Raw genomic sequence first — 21,524 nt, forward strand, 5'->3', positions numbered from 1 at the left:
TTTTTAATGACTTTTTACCATGCCTATACTTTTATTTTAAAAAGAAACCTTTCTGGAATGGTTTCGTTTTAAAATAATAGTGTAGCAAGAAGTTGAAACTTGCACTCAGTGCACCAGACTGAACGCTCCCTTAAACAGCAGGCGCATTGGTTTGGGTATTTGTATTGCATGGGGGGGGGGCGGGGACGGTTGGCGATGGGGTTTGTGGGGAGCAGGAGCAGGGAATATAGTTCCACTACTTCTTTTGGTACACTTTCACCCTGCAGAGGTCTTCGGGGGGAACGTGAGCTGAGAAGACACGGTTCTGTTGGAAATCCGAGAAACACTGTTTTGTAGAAATTCAGCAGGATTTAACTGTGTTCGACTCCCACGCTGCAGGCATAGCACCACCTTGTGGAGAGAATAGCAACTTATTTTTTAGAGCCCTGTCAAAAACAAGTCTGCATCAGGAAGCACGGGTCCCTCTTTACGCTAACTTTGTCCTCCTTTGGATCACTGCGCACTTACTCTGGAACCAGCAACCTTTAGTTCTCCAGATGTTTTGTACTACAACAACCATCAACACTAGCCAGTATAGCCAACGGTGAGGGATTTTGCAGGGATAGAAGTGTCCAAAATAGGTAGTGCAAATATGACTCGGGAGGGGGACAGAATAGGAAGCAAGGGAGCAACAAGAAGCCCATTTTTCAAGGATTGCAGTCATGCTGGTTGACAGCCAATTGAGTTGAAACAGATTTCAGTTTAGCTGTAACTGATATCCAGTGGTAAAATGGACATGCGTGCTTTAACTTCACAAAGAACATTTCTGGAATGGTGAAAATGGTTGAAAAAAGTAGTGAAGCTGTTAACAGCAAAAAATAAAAGTAGTGAAACACCTCTGCCAACCATTCCCGCTCACTTCGACCACTGGATCATGGGAGTCAAATTCCAAAACATCTGGAGAGCAGTGGGCAGCAGACCCCTGACAGTCTCAATTTTCAGTCAAGATGTACTGCCTGACATGTGATCTCATGTTTTAACTGTTGTAACCTCAATTCTGTTTTTTTTTCTGCAGATCGCATTGGCCTTTGTATTTTTTTCAATGAGTAGATGTGCCTTCTGTTATCTTTAGTGCTGCCCACGTCTCATTCGCCAGACTACAGATGTTTGGGCCTGGGTGTTGCAGGGCCCCTGCTTACTCTGCTTGCCAACCTGTGCCTTGACAGCTCCTTGTCTGTAGACATGGCTTGAGTATTGTGACCAGACGTCCCGGTTTTGCCGTGACTGTCACAGTATTTGCCCCTCCGTCCCAACACTTTTTAAAGTACAAAAACTCTGTCCTGGGATTTGAAAATTCCTGACATGGGGCTCCACTCACTTTGAACACCCTGTCCCCTACCTCTAGCTCTGTACCTCCCATATTCACCCAGACAGACCACCAATATAGAAGAAGGACTACAGTTTCATTAGCATTCCATGTGTATTTTAGTCCTTCTTTTGTTTTTATTGGCCCCGAGACTGTAGTCGCACTTCTATGTCCGTGTCTGTCCCGGTTTTTTATTTTGAACATCTGGTTGTCCTAGCCTTGAGTAGGTGCCTACATCAAGGTGGACATTACCTGGCAGTTCCAGCTGGACGTCTCCGTTTGGGGACAAGATGAAGCAGATTATGGCTGTGATTGGACACATTAAGTAATAGCACATGAAAAGCAAAATATGGAGAGGAGTGAGGTGGTCACGGAGGGTTTGCTCAAGCATTTCCAGCTGTCTCTTGTCTTGTGAGGATGGAAGAGAGGCAGAACATTTCCATTTGCCATCATCATGGACCCTGAAAATGAAACTCCTAAACAGTTGCCTTCTTTTGTAATGTAGCTTGGAGTATGGAGTGTTGTGAGGTCATGGGTTGGTGGAATGTGATCGTTGGAGTGTTCTACAGTTGACCGTTGGGCTTGGACTGAGGGAGAGAGAGAGCTGTGTTGTATGGGTGTGGGGGCAAGCCCGGTGGTTCCTTCCTTATGTCTCGTCATCCGTGTCCCCTGCCATCCCTCGTATATCTTGAAGGAGTACAGGACCAGGACAGTAAAGCAACGTTTAACTTACCTTGGTGTCCAGGATCCGTCTTTCTTACACCTTCCCAGGAGCCCAGCCTATAGAACTAGATAAGATATTGGGAGTTGGGGTTAGGGTCCCTGAAAAGGTGGTTTTAAAGATCTGCCACGCTGGACTGGCAGGCCATAACCATGCACATGAAACTTCTAGAGCTGACGGCATCTGCAAATGGCCGCCATAGACGAATCCATAGCTGAATTCTCCAGGACGAGTCCGCTTGGGCTCTTTTCTTGGCTGCCTGCAGACTCGCCAGAGAAATCCTCAATCTCACAGTAGGATAAAGATTAGGAATCTCATGTATGTAATTTTAATGGGATATTTATAACGCGCTTAATACCCTGAGGTTTCTAAGCGCGGACCCGGGAATCGTACTTGTGATGCTCCACGTCATCTTGATTCCAAGACGAGCACGTTGCCCCTGAGCTATCCTCCCGTATGCTTCAATGGACTCCATATTTCTACAGGTATGCTGTGTTTTCAGTACCAAAATGTAAATAAATGGCACTTTAACGTACATGTTACCGAAAATGCACTTAACATTAACGAATTTGTTGAAAAAAAGTTATAGGTAGTTGCTGGGTAAAAGTATAGAGTGGTGTGGGCAGGAGGGGGTTATGGGACAGAATAACCACGGTTTTTGTGGTGGTACCCCTCAAAAAAGGGGTCCTTACCTCCACCTGCAATCATGAAATTTCAGGTCAGGGTGTCAACCTGTTGCTGTGTCCCCCGTTTTCAGGGTTTCAGAGAGTGGATGGAGTGCGGGGAAGTAAGGCTTCTGTGTAGAGGACTGTGCTGCACCTTTCTTTAGAGTTACTACACATGGGTAGTTATTAGTTATTCTTTAAATTCTCTCCAACTTTGGCCATGCAATAAGAATGCCTCCAGGAGAGGCAATGCATCGTTGGCAGTGTGAAAGGACCAATGGTCTGTAAAAGCACCACACCTTGTGTCACAGATGCAACCAGTAAAGTGCATATACAATGTAAATATTCACTTTTTCAGTAGTTCACAGCGTTAATTTTGTGCATATCTAAGTGGTCCAAGAATTGGCAGGTTGTAAGGGAACTGCGGCATAACGCAGTACTGATCTTCCCAGGATCAAACCTGGTATTCCACCATGAAAGCTGTGGTGAGAATCCGTGCATAGAAATGAGATTCTCTAACCAGCATCCAGAGGTAGGCTATTCAATATAAGTGCACATCACAGAACACAGACTCCCTGCATTGCTCAGAAAAGATGTTCCCCTGATCCCACTCCCGGACATACAAGCATCGACCTTCACCCACACCGAGTCACCTACAAACCGAGGCCTTCACTCCACAAATTAATACCTGTTACCACCCCCGGTCACCCCTTACTGACAAAACCACTTAGCCTGTAATGCTCACAGGTGAAAGTAGGCAGGACCCACCCCACCCCACACAGCACTACACACGCCATACATCAGCTTATCTCATCCCATGGCCCCGGGGACACTTCTCTGCATAACCACTGGGCATCCATCACTCCTAGGTGAAAGCAGGCAGGAAAAAAAAAACATTTGTCCTTCTCTTTGTCCCTCTCTTTGTCCCTCTCTTTGTCCCTCTCTTTGTCCCTCTCTTTGTCCTTCTCTTTGTCCTTCTCTTAAAAACAACTAAAAAGGTAGCACAGGTGGCAAGTGCTATGTTTAAGGCACAGACTGGGGGGGTCTGACAAGTGCAGGGAAAGCGGGGGGCTGTAGGGTTACAGATACAGACTCGAAGTGCAAAGGTTGCCAGGAGACCATGCAGGTACCTGGCAGGGTGGGAAGTACCTGAGCCCGAAATCGGAGGGTAACCAAGTGCACAATGCCTAAGCAGAACAGATAAACAGGGGAGAGAAGGAAGAAGCAAAGAGGAAGGCATTGAGGTGCTTCCGGAACAAGAGATGGTTCACCTCAAGTTTCAGAGTGGCAGGGAGGCTGTTCCAGAGGGAGGCCCCAGCCGAAGACTGAGATCTACCCGCAGCACGTTTCTTTGAGAAACGACTGACCCTGAGGGAGTTGGAGGAGAAGGAGTGAAGAGCTTGAGATATAAGGCATATGCGGAGGGAGAGTTGAAGGTATTTTGGACCCAAGCCCCAGAAAGCCTTGTGAACAATGCAAAGGGTTTTGAATTTAATCCTAGCAGCCACTGGGATCCAATGGAGACATTTCAGGGATGGAGAGATACGTTCCTTGAGTTGCAAAGGGTGGAGAGTAGAAGCAGGTAGATTTAGAAAGAGACTGTTGCAGTAATCCAGCCTAGAGTGAACCAGGGCTAGAGATACAGTGAGCTTCTGGGGGAAGGAGAGGAAAGGCAGAATACCTCCGAGGAGGTGCAGTTGGAAGTTTGACTTTTTAGAGATATCAGAGATGTGGGCAGAAAAGGAAAGTGTGGAGTCGAAGATGACCCTGAGATTTTTAGCCTCACAGGTGGTGGTAGGAGGAGGGTCAAGGGAGGCAGGCCAGAGAGTTATGGGAAAGGAGGGTGAAGGTGTTCAGATGAGGAGGATTCTGTAGGATCATTTATGGAGGATGAGTAATGCCGTTTTACTGGCATTAAGGCAGAGATTGTTGGCGGCACACCATTCCTGAATAGCAGACAGGCAGCCAGAGATAAGAGAAGAAGAGGTGGGAGAGAGGTTAGACCACTGGGGAACACTGCAGGTAGAGTGGGAGATAGAGGAAAGGAAGCACCCAAGTTGGACCTGGGAGGGTCGATCGGAGAGGAAAGAAGTCAGCCAGGCCAGAGCCCGATCACTGATACCCAGATTGTTACATAGCCAGTTGAGCAGGATGGTATTGTTGGCCGTGTCGAAGGCAGAAGAGAAATCGAGTAGGACGAGGACAGGAAGGGATGTTGGAGTCAAGGTTGGAGAGTAGGTCTTCATGGATGTTCAGGAGAGCAGTTTCCATGCTTCTGGCAGCTCTAAAGCCAAATTGGTGGTCGTGGAGACAAAATAACAGAATCAGAGTGGAGGTTAAGCTGCGAGATGGTGGGCTTTTCCAGGAGTTTACCCAGTAAATGGGTGATAGAGATCGGGTGATAGTTAGCCAGGCAACAAGGGTCAGCTGTTGGTTTCTTGAGAGGAGGCTGCACAAGAGAGTGCTTCAGGGGGAAGGGGAAGGCTCCCGAGGCAAAGGAGAGGTTGCAGAAATTGGCCCCAGCAGGAGCAAGGGTTTAGTTTAGTTTGTTCATTTGTAGAGCGCAGCAGAACTTTCGGGTAACTGGGTGCTTTTTCTTAGGACAATCATGGTTACAGAAGGTAGCACATACAGGATACAGCAGAGGATGATACAGTACAATAAAAGTGTGAGGGAGCGGGTTACAAGGTGGTCTGTGTGGTTCATGCCTTTGATACCAAGGTACATTTGAAACAAAGAGGCAGGAAGCAGGATTTAGCTAAGATTGCGGGTAGCAGTCTATTGCTCCGTTGTGAGTAGTTCCTTTACCCTGCCTCTGAACGACCAAAACGAGATCAATGTGGTCCTTGATGGTTTTGGAGGAACAGGGAAGAGCCTGTTTTGACAAGACTTTCATAGATCGGACTTGTCTAGAAACCTCATTTGGGGAGAAAAGAGGAAAGTAAGAGAAAGAGGTGGGGGGGCGGCTGCAGGAGAGCCAGAGTTCGGAGATGGAGAAGGGAGTGGGAAGGGACAAGAGGGTGGACAGGATGTCCTGGGTTTTAGGGATGAAGTGAGGGGCAAGGGCTGTGCAAAGGGCCTGGGAGGCAACAGGAGAGGTTGAGACTGCAGCAGGCTTGGCCAGCTCCTTGCAGATTTTGAGTTGTTAGGTGTGGCAGAGACACAGGTTTGGATGTGGGCTCTCTCCGTAGTATGGACAGAGTCGGTATTGCCTTTGGAGTAGGCGGCAAGGTAGTTTGTCAGAGGATGAACAAGAAGCCCTCCATTTCCTCTCAGCCACCCTGCACTTACGTTTAAGAGTTGGTAGGTCAGAGTCATACCAAAAGTTGCACTTGGCTTTGAGCTTCAAACGGATCCTCATGACAGGGACAATAACATCAAGAGTATCAGAGGAGTAAAGCATGCATAAAAACATATCAAAGCGTAGTAGTATTAGTAGCAATTGTCATTTATATAGTGCCTTTTCCCATATGTATGACCTAAAAGAGCTTTTTGAGGTGGGAAACAAATTCCAGGTATGTGAGAATTCTCCGAAAAGGCTTGGCGAGCCGGTGTGCATTTGACCAAGATTAGGAACTAGATGGGCTGGCTAGGCTCCAGTAAGCAACCAAAGAGGTCAAACAGGTGGAGGGGTGCTGAGGGAGGTTGTGACAGAGCGTTAGTGCAAGAGAAGTTGATATGTGACCAGCTAGACCGAATTTGTCATAGTTGTAGCTGCATTCTACAGTGTGTGGATGGAGAGCCATGGCTACGGCAGATGTCCATCGAAGTGGTGTGTTTATACTTACCTTAAGCTCGATGTAGCTTATCTTTGATCTTGCTGTGTAATCCGATCGTCTGTATGAAAAAGATGACCTACCCTCCATATACTCTTCTAGGTGCTATAGACCGGCTACCCTCAAAGTTCTCTAAGAGCAAATAGACGGCTATCTTATAGACGTGGCAGACAGACTGCCTTAAAACCTAGGTCATGGGATTTTCAAGCACAATATAAATTGAGACTATACGGGTAGCCTGTCTGTCTACTACATTCCATAATAGTCTACCATCAGGCATCTTCTAGAGCAGTATCAAGGATACCTGCATGGATCATTCTGTCTTACAATGGCTAACCTGTAGATCTTCTAATTGCAATGGATAGGTTACCAACATATTTCTTCGAGTCACAATAGACATGTGAACATTATAAGGTGCCGTCCAAAGTGTCCGCTGCGGGATCTGTCCGGTTGCCGCACATTGCCGACCCTTCAATCCCTCTAACCTTCACCGATCTTCTAAGTGAAGTGCACATGCTAACCATCACAATCTCTTCTAGAGAAGTGCCTTTGCTAGCTGTCACATTTCTTAATGTGCAATTGTCTTTGAAGGAGTTGGTGCTTAGACCATCATGTAAAGGCTGTTTTATCTCTAAATTGGAACAGGACATGCAGACCTTATCGGTGCTTAATTTGTGGGGGTGTTTGCCAGGGCTCAGCCCCAGTACTTATTTCTGAGCCCCGGCACTTCTCAGGCTCAGCTTGATTATGATGTGGAGTTTTGGCAACTTTATTATTTTAATTGCCAGTCACATAATAAACACCTGCAAAATGTAAAGGATGAGTGTAAAAAGACCTACTTAAACATTTGTCTCATGTCAAGACCCAACAAGTATGTTTTATGTGTATGTTGGTTGGTATTTGTAAATCACACATCTGCTGTAATGAGTATTTCCATCAACCACCCCAAACCGATAGGAGTTGCAGCTTTAACCCCATATGTGTTGACAGAATGGGGAACAGCCATGGGTGGTGGCAACAGTGGGTGGGGAGCTGGCCATCCTGATGTGTCACAGAAAATATTTGAGCCCCAGCACTTCATTTTACAAAGTAAGCAATGGGCCTAATACACCTCCTTGTCGTAATAGTCAGGTTGTCATCCTTGAATTGTGATTCAATTTCCCTGAACATTCTGAGTGCTTTATCAGCAATCACCTTAAATCTTCGACAGGAGATGGGCTTCCAGTATGGGTCCTCTAGTTGTGCAGCCGAGGTGGAGTGTAATGGATAGGAACGCAGTGCATGTTTTTTGCTCTGGGTGGCTATCCTAATACATTTCTTTGGTAAAGAACTGGCTACCAACGAACTGTCAAAAGCTGTATATAGGTAGCTTGAGCGCATATGTCCGAGCAAAGGAGGCCAGGTGAGCAGATTTGTGTTTATGTACACTGAGTGGTCTGCAGATGGGTGTGTAGGGCAGACCGCTTTGTGGGTTTATGTACAATAGGCTTGTCAGTGTTTTGATGTGTGTAGTGAGTCCCACCGAGCCAACGGTCAGCATCTGGCTGTAGGTGTGTACACGTGACTTGTTGGAGTTTAGATGTGAGGAGGTTGATGTGTGCGAATGAGGTGGTGGTGATGGAAATAAAGGTGGAGAATAGGGTTTCAGGTTGCCGTAGGGAATAGCAAAGTTTTTAGGGCCTTACTGAAGGCGAGGTAGTTAACAATGCGTCCGATGTGGAGTGGAGGCAAGTTACAGATTGCGGTGCTTGTCTGGAGAACGAGGATCCTTCCAATCTAGTGAAGTAGTAATGGGGGATAATGAGGAGAAGAGCAGAACCATATCAGAGGTACCTGGTGGGTTGATAGCATGTGAGTTTATCCTGGTGGAATTTGCGTCCAGTGTTGTCGAGGGCACAGTGAGTGATGCACAGGACTTTAACCTGATGAGGGCTAAGGAAGAGTATGCTTGTCCTATTTGCATAGACCTGCATAATAGCCCTACAGTTAAGGGGTTAAAGGTAGCCCGTCAGCCGATAGGGAGCCAGTATAGCACTCTAAGTGCATGGCTAATATGTTCTCTTGGTAAGAGGACAAGGAGGAGGAGGGCAGCAGAGTTTTGGATTATTTGGAGTTTCCTGTGCTGATATGCCAGAGCGCCTAAGTAAAGGGCGTTTGCATAGTCTGTGCAAGAGAGGATGATGGGAAGGATAGCGGAGATTCAGTGTGGGTAGGTAAAGTAAGGGAAGATTCGCCTGAGCAGGCGTAGGTGGATGAAGCAGGTTCTGGACTCTGAGTTGATGTGGTGGGAGAGGGATAGATTCAAGTCCAGGAGAGGCTGGCGACTTGGGGATCTTGAGGATGATCTGGGCGCCATCTGCGTAGTTTTAGCAGATGGGGGTAATGAGATCGGATGAGTGCACAGAGTGGGCTAAGGTGGATATAGAAGAGGATGGGATACTCGAGTGAACACATTTTGTTACATAGCTGGAGCATAACTTGCCAATAAAAGTGGAGTGGCATCTTTTTAGTGGTTTGTTTCTCTTTTGTCACATCATTTTGGTAGACTGCATCAATGCAGGGCAATGTAATAAAACCCCTGCAAAGAAGAATTGCAAACTAATGTATGTTAATATTTACATTCTTATCGGACAAGGGCAACCCCAGTCTAATGAACCCAAATGCAACAACGTTGCTTTGTAACATTTGTATTTCTCAATTAATTAAAACAAAGCAAAGCAAAGCAAAGCCTGCCACATGATGCGGTTAACATGCTTTAAAAATGCCAAATAAAAAAATGCTTCTCACTGGTTATAGCATTTAAAACCTATGGCCTGCCTACCTACCTGCAGTTCTCTCTAGCTGATATAATCACACTTAAATGAAAATAGAGTTTGTGTAGCCAAAAAACTTTCCCCTGGAACAAAGTACATTGCAGTCGCAACACCAGCACATTACCGGCAAAACATTGTGATACAGTGATAGTGATGCGGTGAGTCAGCCATTCCGAGTGGTCCCTTATCGCCAATGCTTTTAATGAAGTGTGGCTACTTTAGCATGCAGTGGGAAGTCGGCCACCTGCAGGCCAAACCACAGTTCATTATTCACAGAGGTTAGTCTAAAAAATACACCTAATGAACACAATGGGTTTCATTGCGACTGAAGTGGAGTATTTACTGCCAGTAAAAAGCCATGAGGTGAATCTGCCAATTTCCCCCACAAATCGGCACATTTATCGCACGCTAATTCTGCTGGCGGTAATTCCACCAAAACCTTTCATTTGTCAGTACAGGAAAACAGTGGTAATTCGGTCATCGCCCAAAAAAGTGTCGGTGACCAAATTACAACCACTTTTTTCCCCCCAAACTGCCCAAGTTGTAATGAAGCCCGATATATTTGTTCCTGTACACCCGAAAAATGTTGCAATATATAACCAGATCAGTTCCTGTGTTTTTGCAAAGGCTGTTTTCATCATGGCTATTTTAAGTATGGTGTTTGTGCTGTGATCATTTTTGGTGATTTCTTTTTTTTTTTTATAAACATTGAATTTCTTTTTTACGGTGGTGGGTGGCAGGGTGAGATGGTCGTGGTGGGTTAGATTGTAATTGCTTATTTGTTACGTGTTAATACCCAAAGTTTTCTAATCGTAGACCCGGGGTTCGAACCTGTGGTGTTCCGTGCCATCTTGCTTCAAAGGGAAGTGCATTGGGGGGACATCCTCCATTTAAAAAAAATAAAAAATAAATCTGAAAACGGCCACAATGAAAACACACTGGTAAAATTGGCTGCAGTGAAAACAGCTGCGGCTAAAACACGAGAAATAGGCGGATGTAAGAAGTAGTCAGCAGGTGATTATTTCATCCATTGAAATTTATAAGGACTAGGTGTTCCCGTTTGTAACACATCTGTGGTCAAAGAAACTCACTGATGCTCTCAAATCTGTGTGTCGGAACATCTGTAAAGCGCATCACAAGCGTGAAAAGGAGTGTTCGCTGTCCCATTTAGGGACAATACCAGTGATTGCAAGTTATATCTTTCCACCAGAAACTGCCTCAAGCCAATGGATGTTTGAAGAGCTGCCAATCTTTGCTGCTTAGATAACACCTCTCAAAATGAGTGTCTGATACGACTCGCCTTGATCTTTTCATCCTGGTGCAGTGGGAGAAACTGATGGACTGCTCAATGCAACTCCAAGAGGGTTTGGGGGATTCATTCATTCATCATAAATAGTTTTATTAAGATTTCTACATTAAACATAGCACAAAATAGACCTACAAAAGCATGCAGGACATTTAAAACCTTTAAAAAAAATCTTTAATACCAGTACACAGTATTTCAGAAACAGATCTGTTTTGATGGCCGCCAACTCTAAAACCAAAGATTGGCAATGAGTGTTGTACTTCAGAAACATTGGTCTGTACCACTTCTCCTTTAAAATAAACTACTTACTGCACCCAGCAGAAAATGTGGGACCTCCTTCATATTCCCAAAAGGAAATAAGTCTTCAAATAAAGGTGTGTAGAGATATTTAAAAACTCTGAAGTTATAAGTGACTTGCTTGCACAAGTGGGTGATCTGGTAGTCCAGGAGCCAATTGGACTTCAATACCACCATTTGTCACTGCTGGGGTCCTCCTGACGATGAGGCATACTTCCCCCTTTGTCCTCGATGGAGGACTTGGATCCTGCCCCCCTTGTAAGTCTGGTCTGTGAGGCCCCTTTTGGCTTGGGTTCGTCAAGGGTATATCCCCCAAGATAGCCAGTCTGCCAGTCATGCCCGCATTCTGATTGGAGGTTACTTTTGGTTTTGAATGAAAAGTCCGCTCTCCACTTACATGTTTTCCTTGTGCTTCTGTCTTTTGTGCTTTTATTTCTTTTCTCGAATTTGCCAATCCTCATTCAAGCTCTACTCTGACTTTTAGTGGTCTCTCTCTACCTTGGAATAATCCCAGTTGTCCGGTCTACAAATTCTATTATGGTGTCTTTTAGTTCGGGACCTAATTGACACCAATTTTGCAGGGACAATGTATAGCATGCGGCCACGAGGCCATTAGAGGTTTATGTTGACCTACAGGCTCTGTCAAATAGAGGACCTCTCTTGCACACTATGCCAGAGGTCTGCAACCTTTGGCTCTTTAGATGCTTTAGACTGCATCTCCCATAAGACCTATCAAGCAAAGTCAATGGTGAGGGCTCATGGGAGTTGTAGACCAAAACATCTGGAAAGTCCAGGTTGTAGATCCATGTCCACATGTTTGGATTTCCTGTCTCTTTGGTAATATTCAGAATTGTGGCATCATTGATTAGCTTTATATTGGAAAATATTATTTATCAAGTGCATCTGTAGTCAGTACGGTATATTGTTAAAAAGTGCACCATATGCTGTGTTGGCGCTTTCTCTTTCTAAGAGAGTCATAGTGGGTCTTGTGTGATTAATGTTATCGCAGATACTAAATGGCTTTGAGCTTTTTTTAAACTATGATAGAATTTCGTGAAATTTATAGAAAAATCTCAGCTTCTTAGGCTGAATGCAGTTCACAGAGAAAGCCTTTTATATTGGGGCAGATCTCTCTTTTTAAAATAAATGTGAAATCGCTTGAAATGTAATTCAGTTGGCCTCCATTCTCATTAACTGCTATGGATCACATTGTAAAAAAAACACACGCCCAGCTATGGAAACAGTTCCAAGATTATGAGGATCTGCTTGGAGATGCATTTTGCCAACCAGGAGGAAGTTCTATTAGATGAAGCCAGGGCTTTGCATCAGTGCAGTTCCATCAGTATGCATTTGCAAAAATTCAACTGAATGGGTGATTTTTTTTTTTTAAAGTGAAGATGCTAAGCATATGCATGGGAGCAATGTGTAAAAAAGAGGAGGAGTCTGGGGGCTTCCGTTTGTGCACTAAAAGTGATGCCCCAGCACAGATGAATTTACATTTCTGTAAATGCGTGACTAGACCAGTGCAGTACTGGAATGTCACGGCACCATTAGGACTTCACTGATCATCCTTTGAAATGCATAACTCGGCATTCATTTGACTTATTTTCACGTCTAACCGAGAGGTGACGTTTTTCTGGACTGTATTGACATTTTGGGACAATGGATTTTTCAAATTTCATATATTGTGAAAAGTAGGCTTCCAGTGACAAGATTACACGTACCGTTTACTGTACTTGAACATTCCAGTCAAAATCTGAATATTCGTTGGCAAATTTACAAATGTAGTATTAAAATGCTTTTATACTGCACCAAATCCCCCCTTCCCCCTGGCTGGCAGTATCGGAGCACCCATGGGGACCATTGGTTTTTCATCAAGGGTTATTTTTTTACATCATTTGAGCAGGGACGTCATTTCACCAAAATGCCAGGGGTAGCGGAAGTGACATCACAATGCCACGCCCCAAGTGTGACATCACAGGACGTGATACAAAATTGGTTGTAGAGGTGCACACTGAGTTAGTTAGGATAAAGGAATATTCATATGTATACTGATACTTCGTAGTGCTCCCTGTTGAGATCTATGCTACTAGACCCAAAATGTGAAGAAAAAAGGGGGAGGTATCGCAAAGCACAACTCGCGATACAAACAGGGGCACAGACCATAGCAAACAAATAGTTGCTAAAAAACTTTTAGGAACTTAATACTTCCAAATAAGACAGTTCAAAGAAAAGACAATTCAAAAAAGGAAACTTTTTTTATATTCCATTTCAAAATGAGCGTTAATCAAAGTAAATAATCGACAATAAACTCTTGTCAGTAATTTTGCAACAATCTCAAAACACAAATTTCATGTAAAGAAATCTCAACATAGGAGATTATAAATTACATTTGCCAAAAAACATATCTGGGTTATACATACAATTGTTGACCAATTATTACATTCAAATGATATACACTGATATCTAGACAGGGAAATATTGCTGTTGTGTCTTCTGTCCTATACTACACGTTTCGGGTCTTCATTAACCCTTCTTCAGGTAATGATATCAGATAATTCTTTCTGAAAGATTAATAGGAGGTAATTAATATAACTGCGCTTTTCAGAGAGACCAGAAAAGAAGAAGAAAAAGAAACGAGACTAAGGGCTGTGATAACTAATCACTTAACTAACCTGTACTTGAGGTCAAAAATCTTGGTCAATATTCGCAAAAGGTTCACTCTGTAGACTTCCTAAACCTAAAGATGACAGAAAGTAACGACTTGCTGTCAAGCTAGAGGTGGATGTCAGTTGACCACGCCCCCATGTGACATCACAGGAAGTGAACCCATAAAGCATTATCCCTCAGTACACTAAGACAAATATGGTTACGATATCGCTGTATTGTGACATTTCCTACAAGAATGGATCCTCATATGTAGCAGGGTCAAGGTTCATGTTGCCACGGGAAGTATATGAACCCAAATCCCCTCTTTATGTGCATCCCCCTGTTATTTGAACAGGGCTACAGAGCGAAATCACATTCTGGGGTGACAGGGGCGGGTATGGGGATAGGGGATAAAAGCTAGGATAAAAGCGGAGACCCACTATTCATACCTCTATGGGGCATTCTAAACAGCACAGCCAGCCCTGTTACCCCCACACAGCTGTGTCTGCAGCAATCTGACGTTAATCCTGTGTGAATGCAGAAGACAAACGTTGATTAATGCAGGTCCAGGACAGATCTATGAGGCAACCTGGAAATAAGCGTTATGTCCCAAGTGGACAATCGAAATAAATGGAAGCAATGGAACCGGTGCACTAACTGCAGGGCACAGGTTGAAATGGCTGTAGGGATCCTTTAAAAGAGAAACGCGACCATCTCCAACGTCCTGGGACAGTCTCAATGGAGAACAAAAATGATTGGAGATGTCTCAGAGTATTTGCACGTCGTGCGCTTTAGTTTCCACCCACGTCGACCACTGTGCCTAATCGCCTTTTTGGTCACTCTCCCTACTTAGGAGAACCCTTAGGCCAGCAAAGGTGCTATTCAAGCAAATATTCTAATGCCTTATCCTCCAGCTCCTATTCCCAAGGTCACTGGGATGGGTTCTTAGTGTGTTGGTGTAAAGGAGCTAGACTTGCACTGAGCCTTTGCACACTGCTACACTTGTGGGAACAGCAGGGGCTCGCGGGATTTGGCTACTGAATTTCTGTGTAATACCTGGCTGGGCAATATGAGCTTCCGAGGCAGCGGCCAGGCACAGGCGCCCCTATCCACCGACCCATATCAGCGGGTCCCAATTACACTGCTTTTTGGAAGGCCATGGGCATTGAGACACATTTCCCAGAAATATGCTTGCTCATCTGATGACAGGTTACTTTCCCAATGGAGTGGCTGCATTCTTCAGATTTGCGCAATCACTTTCCCTCCCTATTCACCCCTGTCTTTATTCAAAACGCAATATTCTGGTTGTGTCTGAAAGTCTTGCACATCTACAAGGTGCTTGCTTCTCCGTGTGACCGTGCGCAAGAAAGCTCCCTTCAGAATGCAGTGCGACCGTTCTACCCATTATTGTTTATCTCGGAGGGAGACCTACGGCTGTGTTTGTATGTGTGTGAGGGCCCTATTCTAGGACTGCGTTTCGGGGTGCCATGTGGCGTTAACTTAACTTGCACCAAACCATGCGGGCAATTTTTAATCTGCCCGTCTCCCACACTTGTTTGCAAGATAACTCAATGTGACGCCATTTAGATGTCACATCAGCCTAAAGCAGCCCATTAGTCTTTGTATGCGTCCCTTGTTGGACCGCTGATGGAGCCCCCGTTTGCTATCCCTAGCCTTTCAAAACATCACATGCACTCTGGTTTAGCACACAGTCAATGAAACATTTGATTATAGGTGCGTTATGCATTATCCTTCATATGTCGTGTTCCCTCTTCCTAGCACTCCCGCCCTTTTCGTCAGCTGCGCTGGCCCTGCATCGCAGCCCGTGTAGTTTCGTAAACATTGTGTGCCAAACTGGTGTTGCGTAGCCCACGGGGTGGTCCGGTGTGCGTCAGCAACGACCCGCTCCCATGTATCAAACGTGCCCTCATTACAAAGCTCACAATACTCCTTGCACCGTACAAGCTTTCCCGGTGACGTACAAGAAAAAACCTGCACAACATATCAAACCTAGTGCCCCGCCCCTGACCCACCGCGCGCATATACCTATGGTGCCATTGTTGCTAAACAAACGTAAATGTAATTAATTTATACTGGATAGTATATTTGTATACATATTCGATCCGCTCTGCAACCTACTCTTCCAAAGCAAAGCACACACCCCCGCTCCCCGACCTCAATCAGACTCACACGGACACAGCCACTGCACCCTACTCATCGTGTTTTAGAAGGTTGGCCTAATGGCCTTCATTCTTCAGTTCTTGGACACAGGAGGAGCCGAACACAGCACACACGCAAGTTTCCTTGCAGTTGCAAGAAGCGAAGCCATGCAGCACGGCACGATTGTAGCTGTGGCCACGCCCCCTCTCTGATTGGACAAAATGCCAGAGGTCGCTAGAGATTGACAGAGGTTGCTGGCCAATCAGCAACGGTCGCTCTTGCGACCTCTGGCGACCCCTAAATGACGTCCCTGCACTTGAGGTTGGCAGTTCCCCATCAGATTACAGTTAACAAGCCACAGCACATTGTTTTTTTGTGATGCTGGGTTTTGACTTGCAGCCCACCCAAATAGGTTCCAAGCATATTTTAAAAGGTCCCTTACCTCACTGTAATGTGCATTATGAGGCCTCGTTTGTACTGTTTATGGTGAATCGACAAAAAAAATTGTCGCCAGACAACACCCAGATGAATCCTGTGGAGTCATCACTGACCCCCAACCTGAGATCTCTCGTCGCATGTGGCCAGGGGGGGCAGTCTCCTGACCCTGGGTGTGTTATGAGGGAGGATTACATGGGAGGAGATGTCTGTCGGGGAGATGCGGTGATCCCATTGGGAGGGACACTGTATTCTTCCCTTATAAATGAAGAAGACCCTATAATTCCTAAATTCCTGATGACATGTTGTCACAGTACAAATTCCTCCAGTTACAAAACTGTAAAAACCTTTCCTAACAAACATTCTAGTCTGAATACCATCCACATCTCATATTCACATAACACACAACATATCCTATCTCCGATGGTTTTGTACTAAACACAATCCTAAACAAAATCACCTTAGAAGTCCTATTAATCCTATGGTCTCCAAATCCTATAATGCCTCAAGTACTGAGACGAGGAAGGAGGAGTTAGTATGGATGGCAAGAAACCGTAAGCTAAATACGTGAGTAGTGCACGGGCCCCATGTACTACTCACACGGACTGGTTGTTGCAATGTGGATCATTTGCACCGGACATTTAAAAATGGTTTACACTTGAATCAGGAGGCGGCGAGAAGAGAGGCAGCTCTGGCAAAGCGGGAAGCAGAACCGCAGGTGAGGGCAGAAGCACAGGAATGGACCGTGCTGAAGGAGGCGGGGGCTTTCAAGTTGCCACTTGTCAGCATTTCTTACTGGAGTGGCAGGAGACCCAGGGGAGCATGGTAGGCTCTAGGGAGAGTTGCAAAGGAACTGACAGAAGCAGCAGCGAGGCTGTCGAGGACGCGGTCGTGCCAAACAGTAGCAACTTTACCGGCAAGCGAATGCAAGGCTAGCAGGAAAGCTGGAAGATGGTCTGTCAAGCGGGAGATGCTATTCCCGAGTTAAGACTTAGCCGCAGAAACGTGCCACAGATCGGAAAAAGCTATGAGACACCAGGGAGTTGACGCAGTGATGGTGGGAACCCCGAGCTGTACTGACAGGCACATGAACAATTAAGAGTACAATTTGAATACAGACCAAGTAAATTAGAAATACAGAATTTGCACAATTCCTCATGCCTGAGATGTCAATATGGGGAAAGCTGGAGCAAATGTTATCACAAGCAGATGAATATTAATGAAGAAGCTGAAAAACGAGATTTGCACAAGTCTCCATATATAAGATGTTCATATGGGGCAAGTTAGAGCAAGCATTGCCATAAGCAAATGAATACTGGTGAAGCTAAAACAGACCTTGAATAAGTCTTCATATGCGAGATGCCCATATGGGGAAACTTGGGACAAGTAGTATCTAAAATCAATGAAGTATTGACCGTGCAGGAGTACAACTGTGCTATACTGGGAAACAAAAATAACATTGAAAGAAGCCCTCATAAATGAGAAGTATCGGGCAGTGATGAGCCTTTTGGCGGAAGGATACCTGGCAGGAGAGTACACCAGGGGATCTATAAAACCCAGAAGTGGATTCCTGGCAGGAGAGTATAACAGGGATCTAAATCTACTGATTAATTCCTGGCATGGGAGGATACCAGGGAGTCATCCTTGAGAAGTTGTGTAAAAGAGACACATTTGCCATTTTTGAAACAACCATTGTGTAAAAGATATTTGCCACTGTTAAGGCCTTGCGGGTGGGTCACCTCACAGCTTTCGTCCAAATTACTAGCAGAGAAACTTGGGCCCATCAAAGACTCCCCACTGCAAGAACGGAAGACTCAACCATTGGGCAAAATATACTCTTATTAGCCAATACAGACAGGGATCATACAGGAAAACAATTCTCCAGCACCTCTCGGCTTCTGAGCCTGCACAGAACTCGGTGTACCTTTTTTAAAGGTGATGGGAAGGACTATGGAGGGCGGCTGTGTGTTTCATATTGTTGCTACTGGTCTGATCACCTAGCCTGGGAGAGTGCCTACAGATTGCAGTTTTGGTGGGCCACACTTGTATCATTCTGTTCTGTCTCACTGGGAGCAGCTTCACTTCCCACCACAAGTAAATGGGCATTGTCCTGTCCTGTCCTCGATCACGTGTGAGAGGACGACAAAACAAAGCCCTTCTGTCTGCAATTATGAGGATTTTATTCTGAATTCGATCGGTGGCTTGCTGCCGGAATTTTCCACCCACCCTTGTCTTTGGCTTTGAACACTAACTCTGTGCCTCGTGCTGCAGGGATCATCTCACCCCTTCCATGTATATGAGGCCTGTCCTTCCAAACTGATTCACTTCAGTCCCCCTATAGATTCACCGTGTGTCTTCATGGCTTCTTATGGTTAGTTGCAATAAAGCATATGCAAGCTTGATCCACGTATATTCTGTGTCTTGCGTCTTCGCTTTGGCAAAAAAAAGTAAAGGTTCTTAGCATTATGCAAATGTGTGTCCTCTACCTGCAGGAGTCATAAGCATGTTGTCCATTCCTACAAGTAATAAACTAGTGCATGTTTGTGTAGCTTCATGCATGAATGCATATTTGCTTCACGGCTAATGTGGCTATGTCGTTAATGACGTCATCGATCCCTGGCTTTACTGTCAGTCGATCTGATCCATTAATGAGACCTCTGTCTCCTCGAAACCATCAACTGGATATGGTTTGAATGGCTGTCTGAGGGAATATCTTTTCTCATATCCATGATACATTGGTGCAGTCAGTGACTGGCCAAACAGCGAGTTACACCATTCATTCTGCGAGTCTGCAGTCTCATAGGGGTCATAAGGGCCATTCTGGGAACCCTTACTTCACCATCCTTGAGAAAGTGTTGTATGGAAGAGGCATTCCTGCCCTCCTTAAGGAAAACTTGTTTGGGAATAGACACTTTGACCATCCTTCATGAAATAATCCAGGGGAAGGGCGCAACACTCTGTATATAAGGACATCTCCTTTCAAGAAACAATTTTTGTTGGATTTATTGGTTTGCTTTATATTTTAACACCTTATAGCTAAACCTAGATCAGAGACATTTTTCCTTACACTTCTTAGATGTTAATTTCTAGTGTGAGGGTCAGATCTGTTTGGGACACAAGGACAGTTTACATAATGTTGACGACAAGACACGGACCGATTTTTTTTATTATTTTCTTTTATTTTTTTATTTTTTTTGTTTTGTTTTCTAGGCAGGGAAACTCTTTAGGATAGGGACCGAAAGGCCTTTATCCAACCCTTTTCTTTTAATAAAGATGTCTGATGTTGAAAACACTACCACTTTGTGTCCGCCTTTCATTTCTGACCCTCACACTGTCCAGACTGTGTTGTTCTAACACCATTTCAGCTGTGAATTCATTTCGCCCGCCATCTTATCAAATATTGATGAATGTTTTTTTTACCTGTGACCTGCCTTTTTCAGATATTTACAGCAGTATTTTATTTTAATGTTATTTGCCGTGCAAAAGTGATCCATCTGCCAAATCTGCTTGTTGAATTTAAAATATTTCTATGTGGCGGTACGATTAGTCTTTTTTTTTTTATTTCTGTCCTCATTGTTATTCCTATAAGAGACGTGTGTCTCCATTTCCTAATAAGTCCTTAAAGCATTTCCTTATTCCACTGTTCGAAATTCTAGTTCTAAGTTCCCACTGCTGCTTCTTCACGATTCTCTGAGTACCATTAGATTCAGTGATGGCAAATATTATTACAGTGCTCAGTAGAGGGAGGAACCACTTACAAAGGGTCTATTTAGAAGAATTGCTTATTAGTATTAGAAGTCATCTAATACTACTGCATTTAATTGGTGGGTGACAAATGAAAGGATCATTGGGGATTTTACAGAGGTGCTTCTATTTTTTGCAGTGAAGAACAGGATTATTTTAACATGTTTGGCCAAGTTCCAAATGGGTGGAATTGAGTGAGGCCGACTGGATACACACTATACACTTCTTAAGACCACAAAGCATGTTAAGTTGCTGACCAAATCCTTCTACATACACTTAATTCAGCCCAGTGCCTCCTGCCTAACTGGATCATAGATTCCAAATCATCCACGTTCAATTATATTTGCGGTATAATGTTCATTCATTGGCAGTCCTTTTCCCAATGTTTTTTTTCTTTGATTTTTCACAAAATTTATGGGGTGGGGGCAAGGGTCTATAAGAGGTGGGGGGTAGGGAATAATCTAAACTAACTAGGGGAACGGGTAAACAAGTTAATCCGAAATAAAATTGTTGGGGGAAAAAACATCGAAAAAAAAGACAGGCGATGAAGGGACATAAAACCATATTTCCTGGGTATATGATATGGCATTTATAACTCGCCTATACACAAGTGTTTCAAGGCGCGACGAGGCAGGGGAGGGAAAAAAGTGGAAAGACAGACAACGATCCTACTAAGCCAAGTGCCATTCAGATCGCGCAAGGGAAGGGAGAGGGGGACAGTGCAGTGCATGTACATATATAAATGCAAAATAACATAACATCATACAGGAATAAATACGATGGTAAAGCGGCCTGTTGGTGGCAAGTGCAGAGTAGAGCAGACCAATGCTGGTGGGGGTGGGGGGGGGGGACTGTAGGGATACAGAAACAGTCCTTAAGTGCAGGGGTTTCCAGGGAGGCAGGGCAGAGTCAAAGGGTAGGAGATACAGGCTGGGAATCTATTGAAAAGCAAGCAAGAATAGAGTAATTCTCCTTTCTGTGATGCTTGCACTGCACACTGTCGGTAGATACTTTTAGTATCCTGCGCTCTGTTAGATGCAGAAATGTTGCAGATTCTTTGCTGGATTTAGTTGTCCACCTAAATACACAAAAAACAAACGTTTGTGGCTGGTGTAAGGCTGTATTGCAAAATACATTGTCATGGGTGAAGTTAATTGCTATTAATTTGTTACACAATCGTCTTACTACATGGTGTTCCAAATCCAGGATCAAGATGTGCATTGATTACAATGGCTATGCAAAGTTAATCTTCACATCTTTGCGTGCTATAAAGTGCTAACGATAATGCCTTGTCTGATTGCCAGTCCCTATTCATGCATACAATCTGCATCCATTTCATACGAGGCGCCAAAGGTCTCCACCCATGGCCCTAGGACTCCCGAGGTCCATTCTTGGATCACTAAATGCATAACTGCACGCAAATGGGATGTTGGTGTGTCAAAATGCCATTCTAACAGCCACATTCCTATTCTTTCCAATTTAAAAATGTTGACATTATGCATTTGCGTAATTACACTTCTCATTAAATTGTGGCAGATTTCAGCAAAACGTTAAATTGCCGGATTGTGTTGTCCAGCAAAATAGTTCTAAGACACAAATAAAGACTTTTCACT

At 44.5% G+C, this 21,524-nt stretch overlaps 1 protein-coding gene across 2 annotated transcripts in view; it reads left to right on the forward strand.

Annotated features, from left to right (window-relative positions):
* CGNL1 (cingulin like 1) overlaps positions 1-21,524 on the forward strand; it is a 432,222-nt gene that overhangs the window by 277,701 nt on the left and 132,997 nt on the right. The window lies entirely within an intron of this gene.

This window comes from Ambystoma mexicanum, chromosome 11, assembly GCF_040938575.1.
Source record: "Ambystoma mexicanum isolate Mex_15411 chromosome 11, UKY_AmexF1_1, whole genome shotgun sequence".
NCBI classification, from domain to species: Eukaryota; Metazoa; Chordata; class Amphibia; order Caudata; family Ambystomatidae; genus Ambystoma; species Ambystoma mexicanum.